This window comes from Saccostrea cucullata, unplaced genomic scaffold (assembly GCF_032062105.1).
Source record: "Saccostrea cucullata isolate Sc308-1 unplaced genomic scaffold, CSIRO_AGI_Scuc_v1 ctg4568, whole genome shotgun sequence".
Classification (NCBI taxonomy): domain Eukaryota; kingdom Metazoa; phylum Mollusca; class Bivalvia; order Ostreida; family Ostreidae; genus Saccostrea; species Saccostrea cuccullata.
The window spans coordinates 30,396-40,000 of NW_026931239.1; the positions used below are offsets into that span (position 1 = coordinate 30,396).

A 9,605-nucleotide genomic window follows, 5' to 3' on the forward strand; every position below is an offset into this window, starting at 1 on the left:
AAAACATAAATTGGTATCAATCGCAAATCCTTGCCCTTTCAAAATGTCATCCATAACTGATCAACATTTAATTCATCAAAAAGCGTTACACTAATAACAAAAACGTCTGTATCCGAGCTAACCATGTAGATTGATCTGCTACCACCCGGTTCTGCATGTTTTGCATGAAGGAACATACGGGTGTCAGCTTCTTCGATTCATAGTTGCAAAGTGGCGTAAAGTTGGTATCTATAGCTTTGTTAATACTGACAAGATTTTCTCCCTTTAATAAAATGATAGTTGCCTCTGTTTGGAAGCGGGAAAGTAAGTATATGTATATACATTTTTTATCATTCATTAGATATTGTTTGTTAAATACAATTCAATAAAAAGAATCAAACTTTTAGTTTGTGTGTGTCAGTATAAATTTATTTTATTCATTTGTTTTGCAGACTGCAGAGAGTCCGATTCGGAAAATTATTATATTAGATTCTTCAACTCACAATAATGTAAGTTTTGTTTAAAATACTCACTTGTTCCTTGCATCTTCCATTGTGTTGTTTAAATGATTGTAAGGATAAGTACTCCCTTCTGCATTTATCACATTTAAATAATTTGTCCTTGTGTTCATTCTGCATATGAAATCAACATTAAGAAGACAATTTGAATTCCTTTTCGCAGTGCCGACACTTTGTTGAACTTTTACATGTTCGTATGTGACGTTCAAAATTATCTTTCCTGTTAATTTTCTTCCCACAAGATAAACATTCTCTTTCGCATAAACCAAGATGCACGGTTTTCATATGACGATCTCGGTCTTTTAAATATTTAAAATTTTTATCACATCGGGAACATGCGAACGCCATGGTTTCAAATTAAGAATAATGTATACCGATTTCTGTAGGAAGTATTTATTCATTTACTTTCAAACTTATTACACCTTCGTATATCCGTCTTTCTAGGATACTTTTACTTTTCCGGAAGTTTAAATCGTCATTTTTCAACAAATCTCTACTCTTTCTTATAAAATATTATTGATTTTCTTAACAATCGTATTATACATTTCCGTAACCTACTGTCAGCTCTCCACTGCCGTCATATGTTATCCACATATCAAAACGTTTAATATTAGTAAATTTTATGTGTATTAAACTTTTTTCAGACTGTTCAGACGTGGGAGCAATACCTGGAGGAAAGGGTCTCCAAATTAGAGAGGGAGCTGAACACATTGAAAAGTGAATTAGCCCCTAGGAGTATTTATAGGAAACTCTAAACACTTTGTACGTAATGAAACAAATACTTTTTCCTCTTTTTTATTCTTTATATGTAAGAAAAAAATCTTTTGTTATAAGATCCATTGAAGTTCAGTTAAAGTTTACAACAAAATGTACAATAAACTATTTACACCAAAATTGAGTCTATTTTACAATCTATATTTAATATGTAAGTCGATTGGGTCGACGTCTTTGTCTCTGTGATCGTCGGAGTGGAGGTAGGGCATCATCTACAACAGGAGGCGGCTGAACATTTTGTTGATGGAGTTGTCTCTCGCCAGTCATCATTAAACTCAACACTTTGAATGTCACGTACAACACTGTAACAATTAGTCAATTTTAATTTCTCTCATTACTGAAGAGTCAAACTCAGTTATTGAACTAACAGAGTCAAGTTCAATGTTAATTGTGCGGCGAGGTTTCCTATAGTAATTGCGTACACAAACAATGCACAGGACTAGGGTGATCAAAACCAGTAAACTCGAGGCAATACCGGTGGCATAAATCCAGGGTTTATCTACATGTGAAAATTAAATAGTAAATTATTTATTTTATTTTACTTTATTATTATTTTTTTTAAAGATAATGACAATTGAAAGTATATACTTACTGAAGGACAAGGCGGCAATTTCGGTCAAAGTGGTGGTCAGTGTGGGGGAGGTTGTCGTTGGTTCTGTCACGGATCCTTTAGTTTGGGTCTCCTTTAAAAAATAATAATAATGAATATATGAGTTTTTTTCTTTTGTTTTTTTTTTATTTTGGGGATTAACAAATTTTTTCATTTATTTATATAAAACAATTTACCTGGCAGATCTGTTCATTCAGGATGATGATCGCCTCGCCGCTTAGAATATCCTCGCACGACACCATTGCCTCCCTCACAACAAATTTCCGCAGCCGCGGAAACTGTTTCAGGTCCACGCCATGGTTAAGATAGTTGATTTCCATCATCTCCACATCTCGGAACCTTAGCATGTTCTGGTCCCACACCCGACATCGCACTCCTTCACTGGTGCTCGCACCCCAAGGCAAACAACGGAATTACAATCAAAATACACAACTTCTCCATCCTCATCTTCACAGTTCGTTAAATCTCAAAAGGGTGGTCAGATTTGGACTTTGATATCTTATATAATTATACGGGTGGAGGGTGGATCAGGATTATGTTTTAGTTTTATTAACATAATTTAGGAATTTATACATTGAGACCATGTTTATTTTGGTATATTCTATATAAGAATTAATGTAACATAGATTTAATTGAAAACAGTTCATGGTTAATTATATTGCGTCTGTAGTTTATCGATCTTAACACCCCTCCCGTTTTACTATAAACCACCCCGGCGATTTTGGTCTCTCGGGTCGGTCACATCAACAGGTGTCCGTGGGGGTGATAGCAATATGAAGTATTACACAACATTCATCTCTGGATTTTTCTTTAATTTGAATGATTTAAAATAATAAAACAACTTAAATGATTTGTATAAAATCATTTTAGATCGCATTATTCGAGTGTTGACACCAGTGTCCTGCTAATACTTCAAAACAAAGTCAACACCCCCCCCCCCCCCCCCCCCCCCCCTCCGCTGATGTGTTTTATCGGTTTGTGATCGACTCGTTTTGGTTTTGGGGGTATACACAAGAATGAGAGAAAGACAGTTGCTATGAACTTATTCTCTACAATTTACTTTGGTAAAAAAATCCTCGTTTCATAAACCATTTACTGTTGACTATATTTCTTGATTTGTTACATGTACATTTGTAAGTACAAATATGTTAATAATTTTAAACGACACTTGGTAGAAGACATCATACTAGTTTGTATAAAAAAAAACTTGCTCGATACACAGCCTTTCGTTCAAACAATGATTCATAACAAGATTTTAGTGATCGATACATATTATTTATTTGAATGCATACAATTAATAGAAATAAATCGGAAAGACAATTTCGAACGTCATTTGAAGACATGTGAAAAGAGTAAAACGTGTTCCCATTGCAAGAAATGTTTCAAAACATCGATTCAACGACGTATCCATTTACTTAAAGAACACAGGGATGAGTTGTTGAAATGTGAAAGGTGCAAAAAAGAATACTTTTCTAAAAAGACTCTTCAGCAGTTACAAAAGGTGTGATTGGTATAAACAATTTATAAAGTTTTTTTTAACAATGAAAATGTCTCCACACATTTCGTTTGTAATCTTTTCACCAGTTCTGATATTCTAAGGGATTACACATTGCACATCGAAGCATCCCTAGTTGGTTTTGATGGTCGTCCTGCAGAAAACAAGGTACCATGTTTTCCAGTTCGGGAACGTTTTTTTCAATGTTACTCAGATGTGTTTTAAGATTTAAGTATTCGAGAGGACGGAGACAAATCCCCTTCTTGGTGGGTACGAGGTTTTCTTCATTCTCCGGTTTCCAATATTTTCTTATGTAAACACAAGGACTGTCCCTTTTGACCGTTATGAATATGTTAGCGCCGATATGATAGTTCAGATCTTCTTTCTAAAGCTGTGTCGATCAAATCAGTGGAGAGCGTCAGGGTTTTAAAAAGCTGCAAGTTTAAACTGATGCCTTTCTTAGTTGGAAACTGTTTTTTTCCCTTGATTTCCATTCCCGTATGTCGACTCTGCGTTCACCATTTTCCAATGTACATGCTTGAATGTATCGCTCGTTTCCTAATTGTAGACTGCACTGGGTAGTAGACATGTTGTCGTGATCAGTTTCTTTTAACTAAATGAATGTACCTATATCCAAACAGAGTTTAAATCGGAAATATTGTCATTTCCGAATATTTGTTTCATTGGTTGATTTCATCTAGTAAAATTACACCACATCAAACGGAAATTTGTTTACTATAATAATTACATTTGATTTTATTCTAACAAGGATGTGAAATAATAAGATACAACTATACATAGTCATGAAAAGTTAAACATTTCCGATTTATGTTTATTGTATTGATACACATCTTTCCAATAATTTTAATCCAACACATTTTTAATGTATCTTTAATAGAAAACATGGGTCCATTCTACAGAAAAAAAAAATAAATAAAACACCGGATTTTTTTTAACATAGTTTTATTATTGTTTCATCCTTAAACATTACACGAATATCTTAGGGCGAATTTGTTGCACATAAACTGGTTCAGGTTTTGGTTTAAGGTTTAAAACTAGTTTTTCAAACTGGTTTAAATTTCAATCCGGTTTACCTCGGTAAAACAAATGAACAGTTTATACAAGATGGCATCAAAAAGCAAAAAGATGCAGAACAACATACATATGCAAATAAATTTGTTAAAATCTTTCTCTTAATAAAAGAATCCAAGAAATTATAATGTATTTATATTCTTTGATTATCTTACATATAGTTCAAGTGCAATATTTATATTTTTGATACCTCAAAGATTAATCAAATGAACAATTTCCAAATTTTCGAGTATTTATAATTACTCTTTTAGATTTCCAATTGAATATATAAGCTGTCTTTACATTATGTTCTACAATTTACTGTACATTTTGAAGTTTGTCCAGATGATTCAAAACTTATTTTGGAAGAGGAAAATTTAACATATTCTGTTCATTATTGTTGAACAAACGCCATTAACATGATTAATTTTCAATATGCAGTATTAATCTATTCTCTTCAGCTTTATATATAAAACATCAAATACCATTGTATCAAAATGTGGCATTTTAGTCAAAACAGTTGTTTGTCCTCGAAAAAAACAATCATTTATAACTTTTTTTTCTTTATTAGAATAGTCACCATCTTTCATCACCGCCATATTGGAATACTCCCCGCTCTTTCGTAAACCGAATAAACCACCATCGGAGGTGGTTTGGTTGGTTTAACGAACTGGTTTCAGTTACTGCCAAAACAAATGGAAAACCGGTTCTGGGTTTAAACTAGTTTGAAACCAGTTTGTGGAACAAATGAACAGTTTACAAAACTGGTTCAAAACTAAACCCAGTTTATGTGCAACAAATTCGCCCTTAGTTTATATGAAACTAAATGTTTTTCAAGTATTGGTTCGAGGATTTGTGATAAACAATTAATCCGTCTCTGAAAACGATATCTGTCCACGGCTATTAACATCCATTCTCCCTTACGATCCTCGTAAGGAATGTCAATTATTGTATCATCACCTTTAAATCTCACAGTCTTTTTCATGTTCGTACATGTATATAATTTTCTATAAACGATGGTGTATTATTAATCCAGAAAACAATTTTGGTCGGGATTATTTTTTTTCTATTCATTAAGAGATACATTAAATTTGATTCTTCTCATTTTAATTCACATCTTCGACTTTATTACCCTTCATACATATTCTCGGGAAATACTTATGGGTCCATTTCATTAAATTTGTTCTTATAACCCCGTAGATTGTGATTTAAATCATTCATCGACATGACCTTTATTTAAATTTTTAGTTGTCAAATTAGTTTCATATGTTCCTATTTATATATTGATCAACGGATTAAGTTGTTAAAAGGATTAAAACAGACGTGTTATTGATGTATTCATATCCGATTTTGACTTCCTGAACTTGTTCTCTTGGTATACTACACTTCCGTGATCTATCGTCAGCGCTTCAAATCGTTGGCGCCTCAAAGTAGCACGAAAAGCCCCACTCTATTCTACTGTTTTGTCACCACGGAGCACAGTCAATTGTAACATTAAAAACGTTAAGGAAAATTTCTCAAACTCATAGTGCCTTTTCATTTTATACACAGTTTGTTTCGTATTCCTCATTCATTAAAATTTATCCATAATTAACACTTGACACCTAGTATGCTAACAATGATTTGAGTATCTAATTATACCTAAATAATATTATCAATGTTTTCAAATCCTTTACCATGTAATTCTGCTTTTACAGGTGCTTTACGATTGAAGCGCTCATCAGGTTTCATGATGTTACTTACTCTTTTGACAAGATTTTGAACTAAAATCTGTTTCTTTGCAGAACGTCCATCGCCCAATCTAAAGTAATTACCCCTAAAATATTGTATATTCTTTTAAATAATATAAACATATACACGTCTCATTTTATGTATTTTTCCAGGTTTCTCCAGCATTTTTGGAGTTGGTTTTAAAAGTTTCCAAATGCAAAACAAAATTATATTGCTACTGGCTGCTCCGTGATGTTCCTTTGAACCTTGTTCCTTTTTTAATCAAGACTATCTGTCTATAGAAATTTATATCTTTTAAACAAAGAAATGTATTACATTTACTTTTAGCTTTTGAAGAAATGAAACCTAATTATACTTACGTATTTAAATTTTAATTCTGACATTTAAGGACAATTTTAAAGATGAATGGCTTTAGACATGAAAAGTGAATTATCAGTCAATTACTAAATTTTTACCCTGCTTTGTGAGCACATTTTTGCTGTCTTAAATCTTTGATATTTTGATAAAAACAAGATATATTCCAATTTCTTTGCTCAATATATTAGAATCTGCATGTTGTTAAAATATATGCACCAAAGTTGGTTTAAATATGACTGTAGTGTAATAAATAACAAAGTTATGACAAAAGAGACTACAAACTTTTTGAATGACCTTCGTATGTACTTATAATTAAACAATATCTTGTTTTCTAATTGCACAGTGCATACACATACCTTTCATTTTTAGCTCTTCCAACTTCTGAGCCCCAAGAAGGCTGCCAGTAGTTTTGTTGACATTCCACACCTTGAATATCTTCATAGTGTTATCTATAATATTTACCAAGCATTATTAGTACATCTATAAAATCAAATGTGCAGTTTACATGAAATATACATACTAGAGTGAAGGCAAAACTCCAATCTATTCAAGTCAAAAGAAGAATACATCTTTCATTTGCTTATCGTCAGTTTGGAATCAATTTGCGACGATTAATTTAAAATTATTTATTTAATACAAAACAAAATGCATGGTTCAAGGCGAATTTTTAGATATTCAGAAGTTAAAATAGGTCGCAAATTTGTGCATATTGATATTTGTTGCAAGCAAATAAAAATTAATGATTTTTTAAAAAACTTTCTCACGGGCAATCTTTTTTTACTATATAAAAATGCTTTACTTTGATATCTGACTGAGTATTACGTGTATGTATCTGACAGAATCGAAGGGTAGAGAATTTGGTTGCGTTAGAGATGGAAATTCTTAAGGAAAATTTAAATATATAGATGACTTTCACAGTTATAAAAGTTATTCCCCCTTGCGGGGTCAATCCGGGGTCAACCGGCGTAAGACGCTGTTTTCCCCTCAGCCTATTACCAACTTTATGGGCCAATATCCTAGAAATAAAAATCAATACGAGTGTGCTCATTATTTTTTATGTTGCCCCATACTCTGGCAATACAGGTACAGATTGAAATTGTCATAGAACGTTTGAATTTTAAAATATTAACAGCCTCACAGCTAACCTACAAAGGACAAAGAGGGAAAAATGAGCGTTACGCCGACAACGGGAGATAACTCTTGGGAATGTGAAATTCGTTTATTATCAAAAAATGATCAATGTAGTAAAACTCCGTAATTCGTGAACCAGTGAACACAGTAAAATATCATGAAGACCTAAACATTAATCTGAAAAAGAACCCCAGTTGCAATCATTAGATTTTGTGCAAATTTGAATGGCGGGGGAGGCCTGGGGGATAATGGAAAATATTCTTACGCACATAAACAGTATACCTACTGGGGTGTAGAGGTCACGGTCCACTAGTCCGAAGGTTCACTGGTTCGAAGGTTTATTAGTCCGAAGGCCCACTAATCCGAAGATTCACTAGTTTTAACCCTAATACCGATATATTGTCCGTACATTAAAGTGTTCACACTGTTAGTCTCTTTGCAGGCCCGTAGTATTCGGGGTAGGGGGGCTGCCCCCCCCAAATTTTCTCTCAAGATTACCTTTACTTTAGGAAAAGGAAGCCCCCACCATTTCACGGCAGTCTAGTGGTATAAGGAATATAATTCCCCCCACCGAAATAGGATTTTCGAATTTGGACAACTTTTAATTTTCGGGCCTGTAAATTTTTCAGGCAGATAAGTAAAGAATTTTTTTCAGGTTGCCCCCCCCTAACTTTAAATAACGATGCTACGTGCCTGCTTTGCATTTTTTTCTATTTTGTACCTTAACAGCTTACTACTCAGGTTCCTTTGAGGTTCTTGAAATTCAGGCTACAAAAACTGCGACATAAGTTTATTAATAAAATTTGAAACTGCCATCCTATTTTCTGCATATTCTCATGTTCCAATTTCTTTTTTCTATGCCATTGATCGACTATGGTGGCCTTGTGGTAAGACACTTGCTCCACTCAGCTGAAGAAGCTTATGTGGACAAGACCCCCCCTTCCCGGAAAACACCCTAGGCCCCAAGATACTTTTGTTCATCTTTTTTTGGTCTTTCCATCTTTCTGTGGAAAGACCTATTGATTTTCTTCTGTTTCTTTTTTTCCTTTTTCTTATTATTTTTTATTATTTTTCCGCCGTGTGATTTTGAGTTTCAAGATTAATCGAAAAGATTTTAAGTTGATAAGAATGTACTCCGTAAAAGATTTTCGCAGTTGACCCTGCATATGTGAACTATGACCCCTTTCGGAGTTATTAACCCTTTTGCAAAAAAGCTTGTTATCGCTACTCCTCCGAAACCGTAAACAGTAGAGAAATGAAACCTTCACTAATGTCTTCAACTACTTTAGTAGACACTTCATTGATTCATTGCGAAAGTATTCATTGACCCCTTCAGTGAGTTATTGCCCCTGAAACTTTTTGAATATTACAGATAATTAAAAATTTCAAAACGACAAGTTGTAGAGACATGGGACCAACTGCATAAGATTCATTGACCTTTGACCTTTAAATTCATGTAAAGGTCAAAAGTCAAGGTCATTTCAAAAATGGAAAATTTAGCTCTTTTTATATCTCTTTTGTCTTTCAACATATACTTAATTTCTATGCATCATTAATATGTACTCTTAAAACTGTTTCATAGATTTCATTTTTGTCCCCTATTATTAACCCTTTTAAAAGTTATTCCCCCTTGTGTGAAAAACCTTGTTATCGCTACTTCTCCGAAACCGTAGACAGTAGAGACACCAAACCTTTACTAATATCTTAAGGGTCTTTAGGCGTTACTTCACTGTATAAGTGCAAATGTATCTGATGACCCCTTATATGAGTTATTGCCCTTTAAGTTGTTTAAACTTACTATAAATCCTAATAACTTGAATACTATAAGTCATAGAAGCATGGGGGCAACTGCATTGTAACCCTTGACATTTGACCTTGAATGTTTTTAAGGTCAAAGGTCAAGGTCATTCTTTTTTTTTTTTAATTTTCATTTTTTCTA

General features: G+C 33.3%; 1 long non-coding RNA gene across 1 annotated transcript; it reads left to right on the forward strand.

Annotated features, from left to right (window-relative positions):
* Positions 1–287: 287 nt before the first annotated feature.
* LOC134231916 (uncharacterized) lies at positions 288–1,383 on the forward strand. The gene is made up of 3 exons (XR_009984656.1): positions 288–303; positions 432–488; positions 1,142–1,383. It is a non-coding gene; the product is annotated as an uncharacterized LOC134231916 (long non-coding RNA).
* The last annotated feature ends 8,222 nt before the right edge of the window (positions 1,384–9,605 follow it).